Genomic DNA, 19,677 nt, shown 5'->3' on the forward strand with positions numbered 1-19,677 from the left:
AATAAAGCAGATGTGAAGTCTCTAAACAAGATATCCTTGAGGTTTGGCTTTGAAAAAGAAGGAAGACATTTCACACAGCCAATGACATCTAATTTTTTTCAAAGGCTTAGCTCGACATTTCCAAGAAAAACAGTTCTTTTCTGATGAAAGGCTGCACAGAAAGAAATGTCATGTGGAAAGGAGGAGTTCAGATTTGTTTGGGGTCTATTTTCATAAAAAGGAAGAAGTGAGGATTGTGAAAGAAAACAAAAAAATCAAACTTAAAATTTAACAAAGATGTAGCATGTCTCCATAATGTCTGGCATAAAATTACCACAAAAACTGTATTAATTCATGTCCCTGAAATCAGCTCCTGCAGCAAATAAGATTCTTCTCCTTTTCCAGTAAATTATTTGTATGCCTGCAACCTTCCAGTCTAGTAAATGAGGGGGGTTTTTTGGGTTTTTTCTTCCTTCCATAAAGCTAGTTCAAGACAATGGGCCTTGCCACCACATAATTTGAGGACAAAGTAGCAGGAAAAGTGCCAGCCTTCTGTGTTGGTAGAGCTTCTGCCCACACGCCTGACACTAACTACACACAAGAAAGTAAGCGAGGAGTCTGCAAGCTTGCAAGCCAACGGGCTCGTTTCGACAGCCCGCCACAGCATGCTGAGGTCTGGATATCTGCCTCAAGCTGTGGGACACTCGCCCAGAGGCTGTCGCCTTGCCCGTGACTTGGAAGGGAATGTGCACACACGTGCGGGGTGTACCAGCAACCCAAGCGCATGAGGTGTGTGCCCAGCTGGGTCACGCACGTCAATGTCAACAGGAAATTCTGTATTGGGGGCAAAGGAGGAAAAGCAGAAAAGATCGGCTCGCCGAGCACTTGCCAAGACATCCACGAGTGCCATGTGCTGTCTGCATTTCTCGTTGGATCAATTAGAACTAGGGCTGGATGAATATTATTTGCCAAATACATTATTTAGCAAATGTTGATCTTCTTTACTGAATATGTTATTTGACTTATCATTTCTGCAGTAGCCTACCAGCTCTAGCACCATTCAAACACTATTTGTTGAATAATTTATGAGATGAACAAAGACAAAATGCATTGAATAATTTATTCAAAGCAAAATTGCTTCCAGTATTTGGTTAGCTCTAATTAGATCCTCTTTTCGGCTAGATTACACACATACATGCACGTGCTCAGACATACGTACACACAGGCACACGCGCACATACGCAGCAAGCCCGAGTTGGGATGCACAGCAGATTAGCACCACTTTACTTCAGTGATTTTATGCTTGAGGCGCGCTAGCACAGACAGGATCAGAACAAAGCCTCATAAACAGAGTGAAAGAGCGAGTCCAAGTCAGAAATTTCGAATCTGAAACTGAATTTTCCCTGCAAAACACGGGGTCATATGCAGTGGGTCAGGAAAAGAGGACCTGATAATTCATCTAGCAGATGATTTTAGGACAATTTGAGAAGAAGCAAGAACAAAAAGAAATTCTGCCTCAAGTGGATCACAAGTCCCCCATCTTTGACAGAATGCATGTAAAGAAAGAGGATATTAAATGTGGTTGTTTGCAAGCGCGGACTTTCCTATTTCACACTTATGTGTGGACAGAGAAGGAGATCAGAAGGGACGGATGGCAGGTATTTTGTGGCAAGAGAATAAAAGACCACTGCAGCGTGATATCAGGACTGCTGGAGCAGCAGGCGGTCCCAAACTGTCAAGAGGCCCAGATCATGTTCCTATGCCTCAGAATGGCTTTTTTCCCCCCAACCCTCCTGGTGTACTTCCAGTTATTCCATTTCAACTGCAGTTTTTCTTATCTTTAGGACAGGTTATGCATGCATTCCTAGGGCAAGGTGAAGCTTCGCTGACCACAGTGAGCTGCTAGACAAAGACATGCTGGCATCTTCTGTTGGTTACCTGATTTTTCACAGCTAATTTGGGGGCAGGTATTTCAGGTAAAGTGTCAGCTTTAATCCACAGCCCCTTCAAAGCTACTTTCATATGGAGCCACGTAACCTCTCAGAGTCTGGTACCTCCAGGTCAGGGCTGAGGGCAGCAGAAAGATTTTACTGACAGTGCGGCTGTTTGCACCATACCTAACCACGTGGATAAACAAAGGGCTATAATTTAGCCAAGATAACCTTTGCGATAACCTTACAAATGCTGACATAAACCATATGCGCTGCCCAATCCCAGAAAGGCAAAGACAAACCTTACATAAACTCCCAAACTCTACAAAATTTACATGGTGGCATATCCAGGAGCATTCATAATGGAGAGGGATCCCACATTCAGGCCTAGATTTTAAAGCCCCTGCAGCACAGGGAGTAGAAGGTCATCTCCAATAATGAGACGTGTATCACATGAGAAAAGTAGCCAAAGCAGACTAGAAGGCAGTGTCTATCTCAAAGAAAAAAGCTTTCCTTGACTGTTTGTTGTCTGCATCTTTCATTTAGATAGCTGGACAAGATAAATGGGACAGATATGCAAGCAAATCAAAATGCAATGATAAAACAGAAACTTCTAACTGGTCATGTTGAAGGACAAAGCTGCATCTTCTGTGGTTAATTTGCTCCCAATTATTTTTTTTTCCTGGTTCTATTTTTGTAGAGCTCCCAGAGCTGCCCTAATGGTAGAGAAAAACAGTAATGGAGATAATTGGGAACATCCTGAATAACCTAATTCCAGTGTCCCTACGGTATGAATAGACACCTAAAGGATGTCTCCAGGACAATGTCAACCAGCATGAAAGGCTGCGGCAAAGGCATCAGAGTGAGGTCGCTCTGTTTAAAAGCTTGTTGGTACTTTCAGTTAATAAAAGTCACTTGGGAAGTATTTCCTTTTATGTCTGACAGGTTTCTTTTTTTACCCTTTATATATGATGTGTTACCGTGAATGCAGTTCATCCACTGTTTAGTCATCCTGTCTGCTTGTGGTGCATAGATAGCGCATCATTTTGTACGTAGGACTTAAGGAGAACTTGGGTTTCAAAGAACATTAGCATTCAGAGGCAGGACTCAGAAAGACGACACCGTAGTTAGGCATCTTGCTTAGGAGTTGGCGTATGAGGCTTCTGCTCCCCCTCCAGCACAGGTAATTTTGCTGCACAGGTATGTGAACACAGCAGGAGCATGCAAATGAGTGCCGGGATGGCTGGGGGATGCCAGCTGGAGCATCTCACATCAAATAGCATGCACAGTGGTGCAGGCAGCCACGGGGACGGGAAAGCGGGTTGTGAGCATCCCATAGCTGTCAACAGTTGTGTATCCAGAACCACTTCATTCCAGTGCCTCCTTGGAAGATACACAAGATTTCATTTCGCTGGGTGCTTTCAGAAAGAACACACTGACACAGCTGTGAAGTGCGTGGATCCACTGCAATGGGGGAACACATCAGTAAATAAGAGCAATCTGAGATGACAAATGGTCAGCCCAGGCTGTACTCAAAACATGGTCCTAGCTGTCTCATGAGGGTCTTCAGTTCTGAAAACTGGCACCAAGAAATTAATGGAAATAGGATTAATTTTAAATTCCCCACCGGAAAAGCAAATACCAAAGTCACAGGCTGCTATCATCTTCACTACCTGCAGGAGTTGGCTATAACACACACGTTCAGCAAACGTAGGGGCAGGAAGGACTTTTTCTCCCAGTATTTACTGCACCTTCTGGCCAGTGTCCTCTTGCAGCATTGAGCAGGGACAGTGATGTGTCAGCTCCAGGGGAAGATACCGCCTCTTGTCACAGTTTGCTGACCTTGCCAGGGTCCAGCATGGTGCCCAGACCCCTTCTCTAATACGTGTTTTTAATTCTACATATGAGCACATGCATTTTAGTATGTCACTGTGGAATGCCAAGTCAGGTCAGAGCTTGACGTTTGATTATTTTGCCATAAAGCGAGAGCTCTAAAAATTTCAGGCTTGGATAAATAATCACTGCCCTTTTTTTAAGGAATTTATTTACAAGAGCATCAAAATGAAAGTGACAGCAGTGGCAGCAAGTAAATTACCGCTGCCTAATTGGGCCCAAAGAGAGTTTGGGGCCTGAAATGTCCCTTCAGGTAGACTGACAGAGAAAAGAAAAGCATACTAGACACATGCACATTGACTTTACCAGTCCTTAAATTTCTTACTTTTCTGCTAGTCCCTGAAGTGCAAAAAGTGCTACATTCTTCCCTGCTTCCGTTCCTGTGTTCAGAGGCTCATAAGATTTGCAGTTGGAGATCTTTATTCTTAATTAGACTTGAAAACAAACTTGCCAGGCACTCTTTGTTGATCTTGTTCAGTTCATTTTCTCTCCCCCATCCAGGAACACAGAGCCAGCCCAGTAATTCTGCTGCTCTGTGTCTCCTAGGCAATCCTGCTCAATGCTGACCAACTTCTTATAAAAAGAGCTGCAAAAATGCCAAGTACTGTCTGCTGCACTTACAAATACACCTTGTTCCTTCACACTGAGAGCTTGAAATTTCACAGGGGAGCTTGCACATCCTTGCAGCACTGTCCTTCAAAAGTGTCCAGCACAGCCACAGCCCTTTGTTACCATGCCATTGGTTATAAAACAAAATCAAAAAGCCTTTAATTATTTCACTAGAAACAAAACTGTCTTCAGTTGGGAGGTAGGGAGAGGTTCATTGTTTGATCTGGGCTACTAACCAAATAGAAATTTCCATGGCTTCAAGGTTGTAAGCCATAGCATTTTGGATCACTGGGATTGAATAACTGCTTGAGAATAAATTTTCTTAAGTTAAAGGCTGATGGTTCTGCATGTCTTAAAGGATTTGGTTCTGATTTCAGCTTTTTTTTTTTTTTTAAAGAGATAAATGGAGATAATTCCCCAAATAACCTCAGTGTGTGAAGGTCTGGGGCTGCCTCGCAAGCACAGCGTGGGCCTGGGAGCCAGCAGGGAGGAGCACCAGGCTGATGGCAACGGCTCAGCTAGATCCCCCCCAGGCAGGGAGTCAGAGCCCCATGGGTGAGGACCATCGGTCTGGCAGGGCTTAGCCTCACCGGGCTGCCGAAGGGCGCAAGAGCGCTTGTATGAATGTCCCCCAGCCTCTTTATCCATTCTTACTTAAAGAAAGGCATCTAATTTTCACAACAAAAACTTCACAATAAAAAGTGTGCATTAAAAATGTGGGGAAGGAAAAATATAACCCCAGCTTCTATATGAGTCCAAATCGCATGAGGACATAGAGGCAGCACAGTTTATCCTACAGGATTCGAAACAAAGAAAGGGCATGCCAGGCTCAATGTTAAAAAAGCCCCGTGACTGAATTACATGAAAAAATGTTCAATCACAGCAGAAAATTGAGTTAGGTTAACGGAGAAGCTGTCACTTTTAAAGATGTAGAAAGTTGCAAGATCAGATTTGTCATCAAAAGTCAAATTGGTGAAATTTACCTTGCTTGCTAGCAAAACTGAATATTAAGCATCATTCCCAAAAGAAGCTTTAGAGAAATGCATAATCCTCTTTCTATGGAGTTTTATTTCAGAAAGGGGCAATATTGCACATGATTTATCTTTTTCTGTGAATAAATTTGTTAAGCCTGAGAAGATGGAGTCCATTATATGGTCCCGTAGTCAGATAGCACAATATGCAGCCGTGAGATGTGTTATTATGCAGTAGAGATATAGCACAATTGCAATGAATCTTCTCACAAGGGTTGCAAATCCAGTAAGAATGGAAAATTTTAATCTTTTGTTAACTTAGCTTTCGTTATTGATTTCTCTGGCATTTTAAAATGAAGGGAAGAGAAGAACCAGAAGCAATATGTGATAGAAAGCTTGTTAATTCAAAGCTGAATTCAACCCCAAAATCCTATTGATGCTGGTGAGTTTAGAGCATACCTCGAATGTAGGAAATTTCCTGAACCCACAAAGTCAGGCTTTAGGGTGAACAGACTGTAGAGCTGATAGAGAAGCAAGACTAAACACGTCCTTAGTCACTGGAACCTGTGAGCTGTAATAACAGCTACAATATTTTGGCTGTTATTCACCATCAGTTTTGCAGGGTACAGGGGCTCTTGGATTTGTTTAAACAGAAATCTGTGACCTGTACCTGACCTACCCTCACATTACCCCCAGCCTGCACAGAGCGTGAGTGACCTTCTCTGCTGCTGCAGTGCAAATTGTTAAAGATTATTGTTTTCTCTCGGGAAGGACTTCAGGCATGCTTTGCTGTTTCCACTGAAATACACTGTGGCTTTACCATTGATCACCAGAGGGCAAAAAGGAGAATTTCATCCCTCTGGGAAGAAATGTTCTCCAGCAATTTTCTTTTTTTGTTATATGTGCATGTCTTCTCATCTAATTTACTGAAATCATTCAGTTTTTCTCTGAAAAATGCTTTTATTCAATAAAAGTTTGTCCTCTTTCAGCCCCCTTTCTGTTTGCTGTCCTTGATTTTATAGCTGTGCTAGCTCCACCAAGGTCTGAACTCCCTGTGCAGTCCCTCCCTGTGCAGTGAAACAGTCAAACATACACTTTACTTTCAGGTATTAAGGCATAACACTGCCCGAGCTTGGCAAGGACACTCTGTGCCAAGTTGGAGGGCTGGATCAGGTATCTGTTGGATTTAGCAGGGTTACTTCACCAAAAGCAGTACAGGCAAAGGAGGTATCTCCTAGCTGAACTAAGCATAGAGAGTAAAGCCTGCTCTGCAGATAACAAAAACGGTTTGACGTACCAGCTTGCACCCTGCAGGGCAGAGAAGCCCTGGGCCAGGCCAGAGGAACAGCCAGGTCCGTGTCCTGGCCTCGGGAAGACATGGAGGACACAAGCAGTCTGCGCAGGCGATGCCTCCGGGCTACAGCCACAAGCAACCGCAGGACTTACGGAGCTGGCGGTTGCATCCACATCATCACATTTTATAAGTACAGTCTGACATTAATCATGTTGCCCTGTTTCAGTCAGTCAGGGTGCTGCACGTGGCCCTCGCATAGTTAATCCTCTTGTGCTGTATAGGAAAGGGAACACGTGCTTGACACCAACGGTGCAACCCTTGGGTACAATTAAACATCAGGAACTACTCAAACATTTGTAAGGTTTCCTTTTTATGCACATCTGTTTGTTGACCTTTGGGAGAGAGACTCTTTCATGGCCGGTTTTCGGTGATAAGAAGCTGCTGTCACGAAAAGCCACGGTCATAGCTGGTGCAATACCAAAGACGGAGCTGGGAGATTGAATTGTTGCTGGAAGGGGTTCGTCCTCGTCCACATGGGGCAATGCGGGGAAGTTTGCTCTGCTGTCACCCTTGTTTTATCTGTTCAGTGGGTAAATGAAGGACTTCAATCTTCACAGCTGCAAGCTCAGCAGCTTATTCACCTGAAGATAAAGACAATTGTGGAGAGTCCCAGGTCTTTGGTGCAAGCTGTTATTTGATTTATTTATTGGCACAGATTTCTAAAACAAGGTAGGTGCTGCTTTGCAGATAGGAGGAGACACAATTCCCTGGCTTTGAAGGGCTGACAGCAAAGGTGTAGCGTACATAAAGAACACAAATACAGAAACAGAGAGACGGAGAGAAAGCTTGCAACATTAGATTAAGTGGTTACTTATGGTTATTACACACGTCTTGGTTGAACAGAGATGGATATGTGCACATAGACACCTCTGTACTGAAGATGTTATATGTATAAACAACAAAATGGAGGCTCAATGATTTATCCAATGGGAATTAGGAAAAATCCAGCATTTTATGTCTAAGGTACCAGACTTAACCATGGCTCTAAATTATTACAGTGCTCAAAATAGTACAAAGGGCTGCAATATAATCATTGCAGAAAACAACTGGGATGCAAGGGACAGAACAGGCACCACTCTAAAGAGCAAAAATGTCTTCCATTGCCCTGTGAATAGTGTCTGCACGTGAAAGAGCAAATCCCTGTTCAGCAAGCAGACTAGAACGTGATAGAAGGTGCACAGAGCACCAGCCGACTGCAGGCACTGATTACTGAGTTGCCTCTGATGAAGCTCCCACTCTGTGTTGGTGCTCTGGTAATGCTGACCTCCATCTTGGTTATGCCAAATGGCCAAATTTTCCTGCCAACTAAGTAGCTTCCCTCACGTTCACCATTTTATTTCCTCTCTTGCCCCTCTTTCAGGGAAGGAGAAATGAAGACAGAGAAGGAGTGCCAATGACAAGATGGTCTCACCCTGCCACAGAGCTCCCTGCACTGCAGGTCCTCCCTGCTGAAATATGGGAAGGCATGAGGCGAGCTGCATTTCACCGCTCACGGTGCAAAGCTCAGCGGTGCCGCACTCCTTCATCTTTACACATACAAGCATCTGTACGATGCTTACAGCATGTCCCAGTGTGGTTTTGCAGGGACTGTATTTTCTTCCCTGCCCCACATTCATCACACCCCATATATGATGCACACTCTGGACCTCATGTTACAGGGGCAGCCATACACCAGCACAGCCCCCTTTCCCTAACTACATTGTGGCTTCTGCACCCACCTCTGGTCCTGACACAGTATTCACAGAGACTATCAATTACTCCTGACTCATCTTGGCACCATTTCTAGCATGACAGAGTCACTAGCTCTGCAAGCAAATCACTGCAATATATTACCAGCATGGCATTGGTTTCCTTTTGCGGGCAAATGCAGACTCAGGTGCCCAAGACAGCACTGTTCTCCTGGACTCCCCATTCCCCTCTTGATTTTACCTTGCTGCCTGATGTTCTCCTTATCCATCATCCATTTCTGCACTTTGCCCTTACCTCCGCTCCTCCAGCCATCTCCGTCTATCCTCCTCATGTAATGGCTATATAATAACATTACTGAAGGATTTGTTTTCTTTTGCAGATAACCTGTCCATAGTCCAGCTGAGTCGAATTTAAACCTGACAACGAGGACTTGGTAAAAACCTAGAGAAAAAGACCTAGAGGAAGAACAGGTCTCCTGAGTCATGATCAACAATCTAGCATCAGTCCTCAGACATTTCTGTGAGCTTCAATGGAGGTTAAATGCTCTTTGCAGATGCGCCTTTCTATAGATGTTTCTTACAGTAGAGTATTTTTAAATTTAAAAAAATATTGCCCTGGAGAAAATAACCTTCCATTTGGCACAAAATACAATTCTGGACAACAACCAGATCTGCATACATTTGCTTTCTCTTGCACAATGTCTTGTGCTACCTTCCTCCCTTCTCTAGAAAATGCACAATGAAATACAAGCGAATATATGTAATTTATTTTTCTTGTGAAACAATTCTTCTCATGAAAGAAAGGAGGCCTTGAGAGTATTTCAGACTGTCTTTTATAGTTCCTGTAGCTATAACGAAAACATGTGTTTTTAACATAAATCAGAGGGATATAACTATTTACACATCTTGTACAGTGCCTTTTTGTTCCTCCTACAGAAAACTCCTATAGGATCCAATAGAAAATTACTCCTTCACATCCAGCTTCAAAGGCTACGTTCTCATTTATAGCGAGCAAAGAAAAACATGACAGCAGATGATGGTGAAGGAAGCTGGGGGCTGCAGACCTGGGGTGTTTGGGAGCTCTCCCTCTGTGCAACACACACATTTTGATGAGGCTATGAAACCATTTCATATCATGGGGTGCCAACAAAAGTGCATGTTCCCGTCAGACCAGATTTTGGGTCACTGGAAGCCAGGGTGAAAATACCCAAGTTGTACCGCATAGACCTTGACATGTGGCTGGTGGAGCCTGGCTGGTTTTCCACCCCTGTGACGGGAGAAAGTGTTGGCGTCTCAGATGTTGCAGAGAAGAGGAAGCAGAAGTCGTTAAATGGTCTCTCAGGTCATCTTTGCTGTACTGTCCCACCCAGGAACCCTGTGCCCTCCAGCTGAGTGATAAGGAAGGCATGCTGTGAGAAAGGTGGCTGTGGTGGTACAAACATCCTCTGGCTGCTCCTCGTGCTGCAGGGGTAAAGTCTGACCACAGTTGTAATGAGAAAGAGGAGCGCCGGGGCCGCACAGCCTGGGCTTGGGGTGGAGGAGCTGCCTGGCTGGCTCCTCTACCAGGGACTTAGAGTGTGACTGTCCCATGAAGTTAAGCACAGCACTGCCTGGAAATGTATGACCACAAGGTGAACCGGGGAGAGCTGTCAGCAGCAAGAATGGCAAGAGGAGGTGGGGCTGTTTGACTTGGCTCTGGGATACTGGTAAACCGAAGGAAATGTCAGTAAATGTAAAAATGTCACTCTAATAATAGTAACTGACATTGCCGCTCCCTCTTTCATCAGAAATCCAGAACACTGGGTGGGGTGATAGGAAGAAGATCGCTTAACCCACCTGGGGCAGGTGGACACCTCTGAAACAACAGCATGGGAAGTTTGGACACAGAAACACCTCAGACATGAGTGCAGAGCCCACAAGAAAACCCTAGAAACACTGGGCCCACCTTCATTATCAACAACCATCAGCAGGAGAGTTTGAGCCATGCAAAAAGGCAAAACGCAGTTTTAGGTCTAGCCCAAAAGGCAGCTGTTCCCAGTGCATCAGATTTTAGATCAGATTCAAGCAAGGTCTGTTTGGAGGAAAAGGATCAGGAATATTATTATTGCTTTCTGTGGGGCAGTAAGAACATAACCTTCTCCAAGCCTGCTGTGACATGGAGCAGTATTTTGCTGTTGCTGGTTGATGAAATTGCACATCAGCAGTGTGACGATCAGCTGTCCTAAAGGTTTTGTTTTCTTGCCTTTTAGACCTTATTGATCCTCTTCCCCAAATCACACTCTCAGGCTTGACTGCTGCACATGGTGAAAGCTACAGCGTGGAAATGCCAAAAGCGGCTCTGTGAAAGCCCCGTTCTGAAATGATGCCTGTGCACCACTTTACCAACGAGTGCCACTCACGCCCATCGAGTTGCCAGGATGCCCGGGGGTGCTGAGAACCTGCTGCTCCTGCTGGAGCTCACTCGCAGGAGCTCTGCGATGGTGACAATGACATTGACAGGGCAACGTGTCGTGGCACAGCTGCTCCCCATCTCCTGGCCTGCAGCACACGCTGTGCTCAGCTGGTGCTCATGTGGAAGCAAAAACCTTCTGAGCAACCCCACTTTGCTACACCCCAAAGGGAAGCCTCCCTGCACTGTGGATGCTCAGCACTCCTTAAAAACAAATGCGCAGCTGGAAAAGGACGTAGACAGACATGCACCTTTTTCCTCAGCCAGGGCCTATGGACGTTTCAGGTCCAATCAATGTGACACTTTGGTTTTGTTTGGAAAGAGCTTGAGGACCAGAATCGTGAGGTACAAGTAGCATGCACTTATTAGAGATGTCCATACTTCTGGCTATGTGTCAGCGCTAAGATTCAGAGCTAATATCCTGGCAGTAAGCATAGAGACAGCTTGCACCTTTGAGAGATATTCTTAGACAGTGAAGAGTTTACATGCTTGAAAGGACTCTCTTTGCAACCACAAATACAAGCCTGCATGTGTATAAAGGGTTGAGAAGTTGCTGTATGGTTCTTCAGTGATGAAAGATGCTAGGCCAGCATGCTCTGAAGTTTGCCAGCCAAATGCAAACAGGGCTCTTCCTTTGTTCCTGCTCCCCTCATATCTTGCACTGCGTGTTTTATTTATTTAGAATGTTACATTTCATTCAGCTTAGTATAAACCCAGAGAGCGCTGAAAAAGGGGAAGGCAATATATGAGTAATTTCTGGCTGCTGCCCTCTGTCGCTTCTGCAGCTTGCTGTTAGGACAAATGTGTATAAGCAGAAAAGCTGTGTGAGCAAAGAGGCAAACAATAAAGTTCTATTAGAGAAAAAGCATCACCATTGTGTACTGGAAGGTACATTGAAATCAATGCTAATAGCTTCCTTGGAAAGAGTTTACAAGGTAAGTGTTCCTGAGAAGTGCCTGGCAGATAGATGTTCTGACTTACAGGAGGAGGCTGTAGCTTTCATGAGTCCCAGCTACTTACTCATAGATACCACTTGGATGAGACAAGCAGAGGTTTCTTATTTACTCAACTAGAGAAAGATGTCAGTTCCAATGTTTTCAGTGCTCATAATTTAATTCTGAATCTTATAATATTCTTTTTTCCCCTTAAAGCCCTTTCACTTGGAGTCCTGTGAGTGTATCAGAATCAGGGCTTTCATTTCTTGCAAGGAAGAATTTTGCAGCTCTCATGTTTTATAGGGGAAATCTTTAAAATATGGCTCAAAAGCTCAAAAAACCCCCAACAAAAAGCAAACATGCACAACAAATCAAGTAAAACTCAACGAATACCTTTATCTGGCAAGGCTGAGGCTATATACACACACCTTTTTGTCTGGGTGAAGCAACTGATGGAGCTCTAATCTGTACCTCACAGTCACTCTGGTTCAGAATAGCAAAACTATTTGAATTTGTTGAAAAGATGACTCCAAACCTTTGCTTCAGCCCATCGTCCCATCGAACATATAAGCACAATTTGAGGTTTTGTCTCCTGCACTTCCCCTCCAACCTGCTGATATTTCCCTGGTGCTGGCCCATGATAGCCTGATTCTCCCCCTTGCTGCTCTGGTATTGCTCCTGCTGCTGTCTCCCAGCCGGCCGCGCTGGCAGCCCTGGCCGGGGACGGTCCTCCCTGAGAGGAGTGCCAAGCCTGGCAGAGCAACAGGCAAGGACAAAATGCCAAGGGGCCCAAATTCCTGCAGGCGTCCAACACTAGCGCTCTGATTGCCATCTTTTAAAAAGTCCTGCACTATTGAACCCTCTCTTGGTAACCAAGGCATCTGATGGAGGGACATGAAAGATGTCACCATTATGTGCCTTTGAACTTCTTAAAGGCTCCCTAAAACATGACATAAACATCCTTGTAAGTGCAGCAACAAAGTTTTCTTTGGTCATACTGCAGGACCAGAGGGATCCCAGACTTCTCATTTTTATTATCTTACTTTCATGCAGCATTAATTTTGTATAGAATAGAGGTGTTGCAAAGAAGCACAACAGTGCTACTACATATAATGAAAGGATGTTTTTGTATGCTGGGAGCAGGCTTAGTACAACAAAACCGGCTCTGGTGTACAGCAAACATGGCTCCTGGTGCTCTGAAAGTTTGGGGATGCTAAAAAATGGGGATGCTGAGACAGAGGTCTGTACTATCCCAGCATGAAACTTGCTCTCCACTTAGGTCTTTCATGTCAAGGGGATTATGTTATCCCCAGGGACAATGAGAATGGGCCCAGCTCTGTCTCCCAGTGCTCTGGGCAGGGCTCAGTGACAGCTTCCCTGGCTAATCATCAAGAACCTTTAATTTTCCTTCCTTGGTGGCATGAGGCATCATACCCCACTGCTCAGAAGATTGTTTCTGATGGATTAAGGCAATTAGACATCATATCTAATGGCAGAGGACTGTGCTCTCTTCCTTCCCAGCACTGCCAGACCTTTGCCTTGTGAGTCAGAAATATGTCCGCTATCAAGGACTAAGGAAGCAATTCAGGAATACCTGAAAAATTCAGGACACTCCACATAATGCAGTCACAGAGGGCTTAGCCTCCTCCCCAGAGTGAGGTATGCCAAGACACATCACCTGCTGCTGGTGATGACAGCATTGCCAGACAGCAATGGCAAAAAGCAGTGGAGTCCAACACCAGCCGTTGGACTGGACGGTTTGGGAGCAGGAGTTGTAGTAATATCATTTACCGTTTAGCTGCTACCTGTTGAACTGCTGGCTGATGGCAATGACTGTCATCCAGAAAAAAAATGATACCAGTGGATTACTCAGCTAGTGTTAACGATCCTTGAATAATCTAAATTTTCAGGATAATTAGGCTGCCCCCATCTTTGGGCTTGTACCACAGCATCCTGCCTCTACAGCACTGAAATATAGTCTTGTCTTGCGTTATTCCCAGGCTGCCCAGCTTATTCTGCAAAGACATCGATCATGCGGCACCAGAAGAAACCCTGTGACTCCCATTTAGATAGCGCTATTTCCCTAAATTATGGTCACCAGGGCTGTATCCAGATTAGTAAACAAATAGATCAAAGACTACTCTCTGGCACTGAGGACAAGTGGCCCAAAGCAGCCCACATCTGCCTGGCTAAAGTCTTCTTTCCAGGAAAATGGGATGGCTGCCTCCAAACTGCCTGTTAGGAATGACCTGGGACATCCGTATCCTAAGTCACACCTTGGGTGGATCCATAACCCTAAGCAAACTATTCACATGAGCACTCAAATTATGCCTCCTTTTTTCTAACAGACCTCTTGGATCCAAATCTTCTTTCATAATGGTGTAAACCACGAATAAAGCCCTGTTCTCCTGTGGCACAAGCATGTTTCTCTTCCCTAGGCATCTAAGAAAAAGAAGATTTTTATTTCATTTTTTCTTCTTCTCCATTTTTCAGTTTTGCAATTAGTAAAATGATTAGTATTATTCCAATGTAATTCACAGAACACTTTCAGATGAGTGATGACAGGTTGGATACGTATCGACCCTAACATCTTGGCCTTGCTTTCCTTTACATGCCAGCATAAATCAGTGAAATCACTATATAAAACCAGTGTGAGATCAGAATCAAGTCTATGTGCAGTGACCATTATTAAAGGGAAAAAAAAAAAGTGCTTCCTTCCCATTATATCACACAGCATCATTTGCCAAACAACATGCCATGTTGCCTTCAGGCACATGATTAATGCCAATGCAGTTCCAATAAAGCTTACAAAGCGCACAGCCGCAGTCTCCCTGGAGAGTTAGCAACAACAACGAGCAAAGCCTAAACGATGCTGTTCTTCATCTTTCAGTCACCAGGGACTTCCAGTCTTTTCCTCATTTCTGAGTATTAATCTTTATTTCTTTTTCGGAGTAATGACTTTTCTCAGCAGTGAATATTTTTATCAGCTGGCTACATCCACAAGACACTGAGTGTTCATTTCAGCTGTCTTGTTGAATGGATTTTGCCTTGGAGTGCCACTTCCATTTCTCTTTTTCTAATTTGCTTATTCTCTTATTTGCATATTGTTTTCCAATTTGTTGCGGCCTGGATTTTCTCTGTTGTAAATACCAACCCCCAGCTCCTATGCTGGTGCAAAGGGCTTTCTTTCAAAGTTATCTAAGGTATTCTGTGTCTTTTATGTGCAGCACGAGGTGCAAGTCCCTTTGTGACTGGGATATAGTGGCTAGTCAGGGCTAGAACCAGCTAGAACATTAGTTTTCAATACAGTGAGGAACAACAGTAAGCCTAAATTTATATTAATACGTGGGCTAAATCCAAATGCTTTTACCTAGGCAGAACTCCCAGGGGCCAATTCTCATTTACATGAAAACCTCTTTATACCAGTCTAGCAGTGGAAGGAGACCTTACAGTGCCTACAGATATTTAATGGCCATTTGCAGTGCCAGAACATTGGAAATCCTTCACGGAAGGATCAGCTCCCAACTCTCATGCGTTTGGCCTGACTCTGAAGTTATGGTTTGGACCTACTGTGGGTTTTACTCCCGGACACTTTACAGTATCAACCAAGGCACTTTCACAAACTAGGCATTTCACTGCCTGCTCAGAGGCTGCCATTTGCAGTGATTGTATGTGGGTGTAACAGTAACGTCTCTAAAGTCTGAAGGCCAAAAAGTAAAAAATACCTTTTCCCTTTGATCCTCCAGGGGCGATTTTTGGTATGCAAAAAAATGTAGCTGCTCAGCCTAACATCTAGCAGAGCTCTAGGATTTCAGGAACCGCAGTGTCCCCAGTGACCACACATCGCCCTTCACCATCGTGGTGGGAAGGCAGGCATGGAGGTGTGGAGTGTGTGCTGCTGACACGCTGCAGGACCTGACCCAAACCTCCAGCCTCAGCCTGCTCCAATGGACAGAGCTGATGGGCTCACAGCACAGAGGCAGGGCTGCAGTGTGATGGACAGAATATGTAGGTGTACTTTATTCATGTGTGCCTGGTTCTATTTTCTAGATAGATAGATAGATAGATAGATAAAGTGTGTGTGTGCGCGCGAGTGCATTAATAGCATGCTTGCTTTGAGTAAATGAAATATGCTTTCATTAACAATTGACTAAATCAAGTGTGGATTTTCTTTCTTTTACCCATTCTTGATCATGCTTATTAGAAAACCCTTGCTGATCAGGCCAGAAGTGATTATTATAAAGGCTTCTAATAAAAACTCCTAGCTGCAGTTTCCTGGGGAGCCCTGCAGATGCACTGGAGACCAATAGGGAATCAGACACTTAAATCTTTGGTGGTACAGCTCTGGGGGAATAAATACAAATTTGGTATGTTTCATACAGTCTGCAAGATCTGATATGATGCAAGACACTAAAAGTCTAGTCAAGTCTAATGCATTAGGGCATTAGTTGAGCATGTGCAGGTGATGAGACAAACAGGTAGCATTGTTTCACTGGATATATGAATTTTAAAGGAGTGAGTGAAGATAACTGCTGTTTTTTACACTGTCCATCCCTGGAGGCAGAAAACAAGATGTGATGAGCCAAGAGTCTGATCTGGGTGGCAGATCCATCTTTAGCATGGGAAAAGCAGATACTTTGCTATGAAATGACATCATCTTTAATAGCGTGGGATCTGTCACCGGCAGTTGTAAACAGAGACTGATTTACAAGCCAAGCAGCCTTCTTAGACAGCAAGACTTGATTCAAATTTGCAATCCTACTCCTTTGTAGAAGAGATCTTAAAGTACCCTGACTTTATATAACTCCTGCGTTTAAAGTTACCCAGCAAAGAATTTCTCCAGACTCAGCAAACCTGACCTTCTCACCAGGCAATTTCTACTTTAACAAAAGTTACTCAGGAAGATCTCCCTGATGCTGGTGTCTTTAAAATGAAGGATCATGTGCAGGTGGGGGCCAGTTCTGCAGCACCATAAGGCTCCTGCTATGTCATGTGTAGGACTCTAGCATGACCCTGTAATACATTGTGATTAATTTTGGACCCTGAGCACAGGTTTGAGTTCCAGCAGTTGAAGTCCATGCTGTGAACTCCAGCCTCACACCTCCCTGGGGCTGGGGACATGGTTTGTGCATTCACAGCCCCCTTGACACAGCCTGTCTCCTGCTGTAGGGCTTTGCCTGTCAGGCTGTGCTGATGTGATCTGCCAACACCTGATCTCCCTCCTGTATAGTCACGAAGGGAGAGAGCGACAGAGGTGCTGCCTTGCAATTGCAAGGGCTGTCCCACAAATCACCCTACAAGCCAGCCCGAAAATCACCCTACAAGCCAGCCCGCTCCTTAGGGGCCACCAAGAGCCATGGCCCTTTGCACCAGAGATGTCTGATGTGTCCCCCACTGTGATACCCGATACAGTGCTGTCTCACAGAGCACATAAGGTGATGCTCAAGACAAATGTGTTACAGCATCTCTCTGCAAATGTGGTTGTGTGTAGATATGAGAAAATTGTCATCATAAGACAAGTTGCCCATTATATCAATGCTTTATAGTACTAGAGCCTTCCAACTGAGCAATCGTAACAGCATAGGAGTGGCTTATTTGTCTTAGCCTAAGTGCCTCCAAATTTGACATAAGATAAAACAGCATAGGCCTTCTCATATTAAAATAGCTTATATTACTAGCCTGCTATAAACTTACACCTGAAATTATAGCAAACATATTTACGTGCCAGTCTCTTACTTCCAAAACTCAGTAGCATTTCAAAGAGAGACTCCAAATCAGCTCCTGTAAATTTTAGAGCCTGTTCCCATGAAGTGGTTTATGAAATAAACCCTAAGAACAAACACAAGGCAGATGACCCTTTATGGAAGAGTATTACTGATGATCTTTGCCCTGTAGGAGGATGAAGTGGAAAGCTCAAGCAGTGCCAGTGCTGCAGCTGAATTTTGAAACACTGCCACCTCACGTCAGCTTAGCAAGGAGGCACAATGCAGGCCTGCCTCCCAGTGCCCTTGGTTCTTGATTCCTCTGGTGTTTGCCTGGCAGCATATGGCACGGCAGCCTCACTCCCAGCGGCACTGTTGTCCACATTATTGTTGTTATTTTTTAATTGAAAATCATTAATAATGTCCATACCGCTTTACAAATCCAGAGCCAAGCACACGCTCTCCCTTTGCAGGCTAAGCATCCAGAAAACATGAGCTATAAAGCCAGATACTGGTATTTGCTCTTTCACATTGGTATCTCTGTTGTGTTGGATATATTGGCATCTCTCGAGAAGGTGTGAGGCACCAGAGGATCATTCCTCTTTCTTTCTGACTCTGCAGAAAGGCTTCAGGGGAAAGCTGGATGTGGATGGACACTCCCAGGGTGCCGAGGCCATGACTCCAAAGGAGAGCTGCTCCTGCAGCTGGGCTCCATTTTCACATCCTGCAGCAGGGCTTGCTTTATTGCTCTATTTTCTGCTACTCCTGAGCAAGAACTGAAGTTTCCGTCTTCCATATCAGGGAGACAATTGGTGAGCGGCTTTCGGTGTGATTATTCATTTTAATATAGAGCAGAGACTTAAAATGAGTGCTATGGTTTTGTAGTTAATAGGAATGCTTCTGTATATAATACTTGGGTTATCTAACTCTTCTGCAAAAGAACTTTTTTTTGTACCTGACCTGTGTTGAGCAGTGGTTACATTACAGGCTGAAAAGCAGCCTCTATCTTTGTGCCTCTATTGCTGGCTAAAACTTCAGCCCAAAGCAGCCAAACTCCTTGGGAAGAAGAGAGCTTGGGGATCTGCATCCAGTGGGCCTGGGAGCTGTGTCCATCTAGACTGCAGCAACAGGAGAATCAGCCCTACCAGAAAACTCAGTGCTGAGGTTCCCCTCCCAGAAACATCTGGGGACTGGCCTGAGGTGCCCTCTTCATACATGATCCTGCCTGAAAACAAACTGCTTCTTGCTTTTTAGACAAGTTAGTTTCCAGCCTGTTTAGCTTTCTGAGCCAGCTCACAAGAATTACAATGTTGTCCTCAGGACCTGCCCTGAGGATGGAGAAGGCTATACAGTTGTGCACTGTCTATTGCGGTGTTTGTGCATGTGTGAGCTGAATTAGGTGGTCCCGTGGAAAGGGCTGGAGCTCCCCCAGCATCCTCTCCTGCTGTCCCCCCAGTCGGTCTATATCTGCTCATCTTATACGTGTACGTGCGTGTGTTATTCACACACACAGGGGTTGCAGAATCAGGCCCTATTTCAATGCAGTAAGGTACCCACTTCAGCAAAAAACACATAAGCATGTGTTTAACTTCACGCTCTTAACGCTAGGCGTAACGTCAGCTTATGCTTACTTTAGGAGGCATAATTCTCTCTTCACCTTGAGTAGTCACCTGCTCGATCCCCTCTTCCAGCCTCTCTGAGACAGTCCGGCACCTACAGAGCCTACAAACACGTTGTGCAAGGAGCTCACTGAGCCTTGAAGTGCTCCTCTGGCTCCTGTGAGCACCCGGCAGGGACGCCTCCTGACGCTGGTCGGCTCGCTTCCCAGGCCCTGGGGGCTGCAGCCATGCCCCGGCACCAGCCGGCTGTAGGTAAGCAGTAAGGGGCTTGCGGGACACAAGAGGGGAATCCAAAGTGAGAATGGACAAGCGTCAGTAAATGAAACCTGGAGGGCCGTGAGATGGCACTGGGGAACTGCACAGTACATGGCAGAGCGGGCAGATGAGGGACCTAATTAAAAACAACCTCAGGCTCTGACCCAGACCTAGCAGCCCCAGCTAGGAAACAAGCCCAGACTCAGAGCATACCTAAACAGGCTTGAAAGTTTTGTCAACAGTCTGGAGGTGTGGATTAAGGGCAAAGCACCATCTCAATGCTGAATAGAGA

This window comes from Harpia harpyja, chromosome 13 (assembly GCF_026419915.1).
Source record: "Harpia harpyja isolate bHarHar1 chromosome 13, bHarHar1 primary haplotype, whole genome shotgun sequence".
Classification (NCBI taxonomy): domain Eukaryota; kingdom Metazoa; phylum Chordata; class Aves; order Accipitriformes; family Accipitridae; genus Harpia; species Harpia harpyja.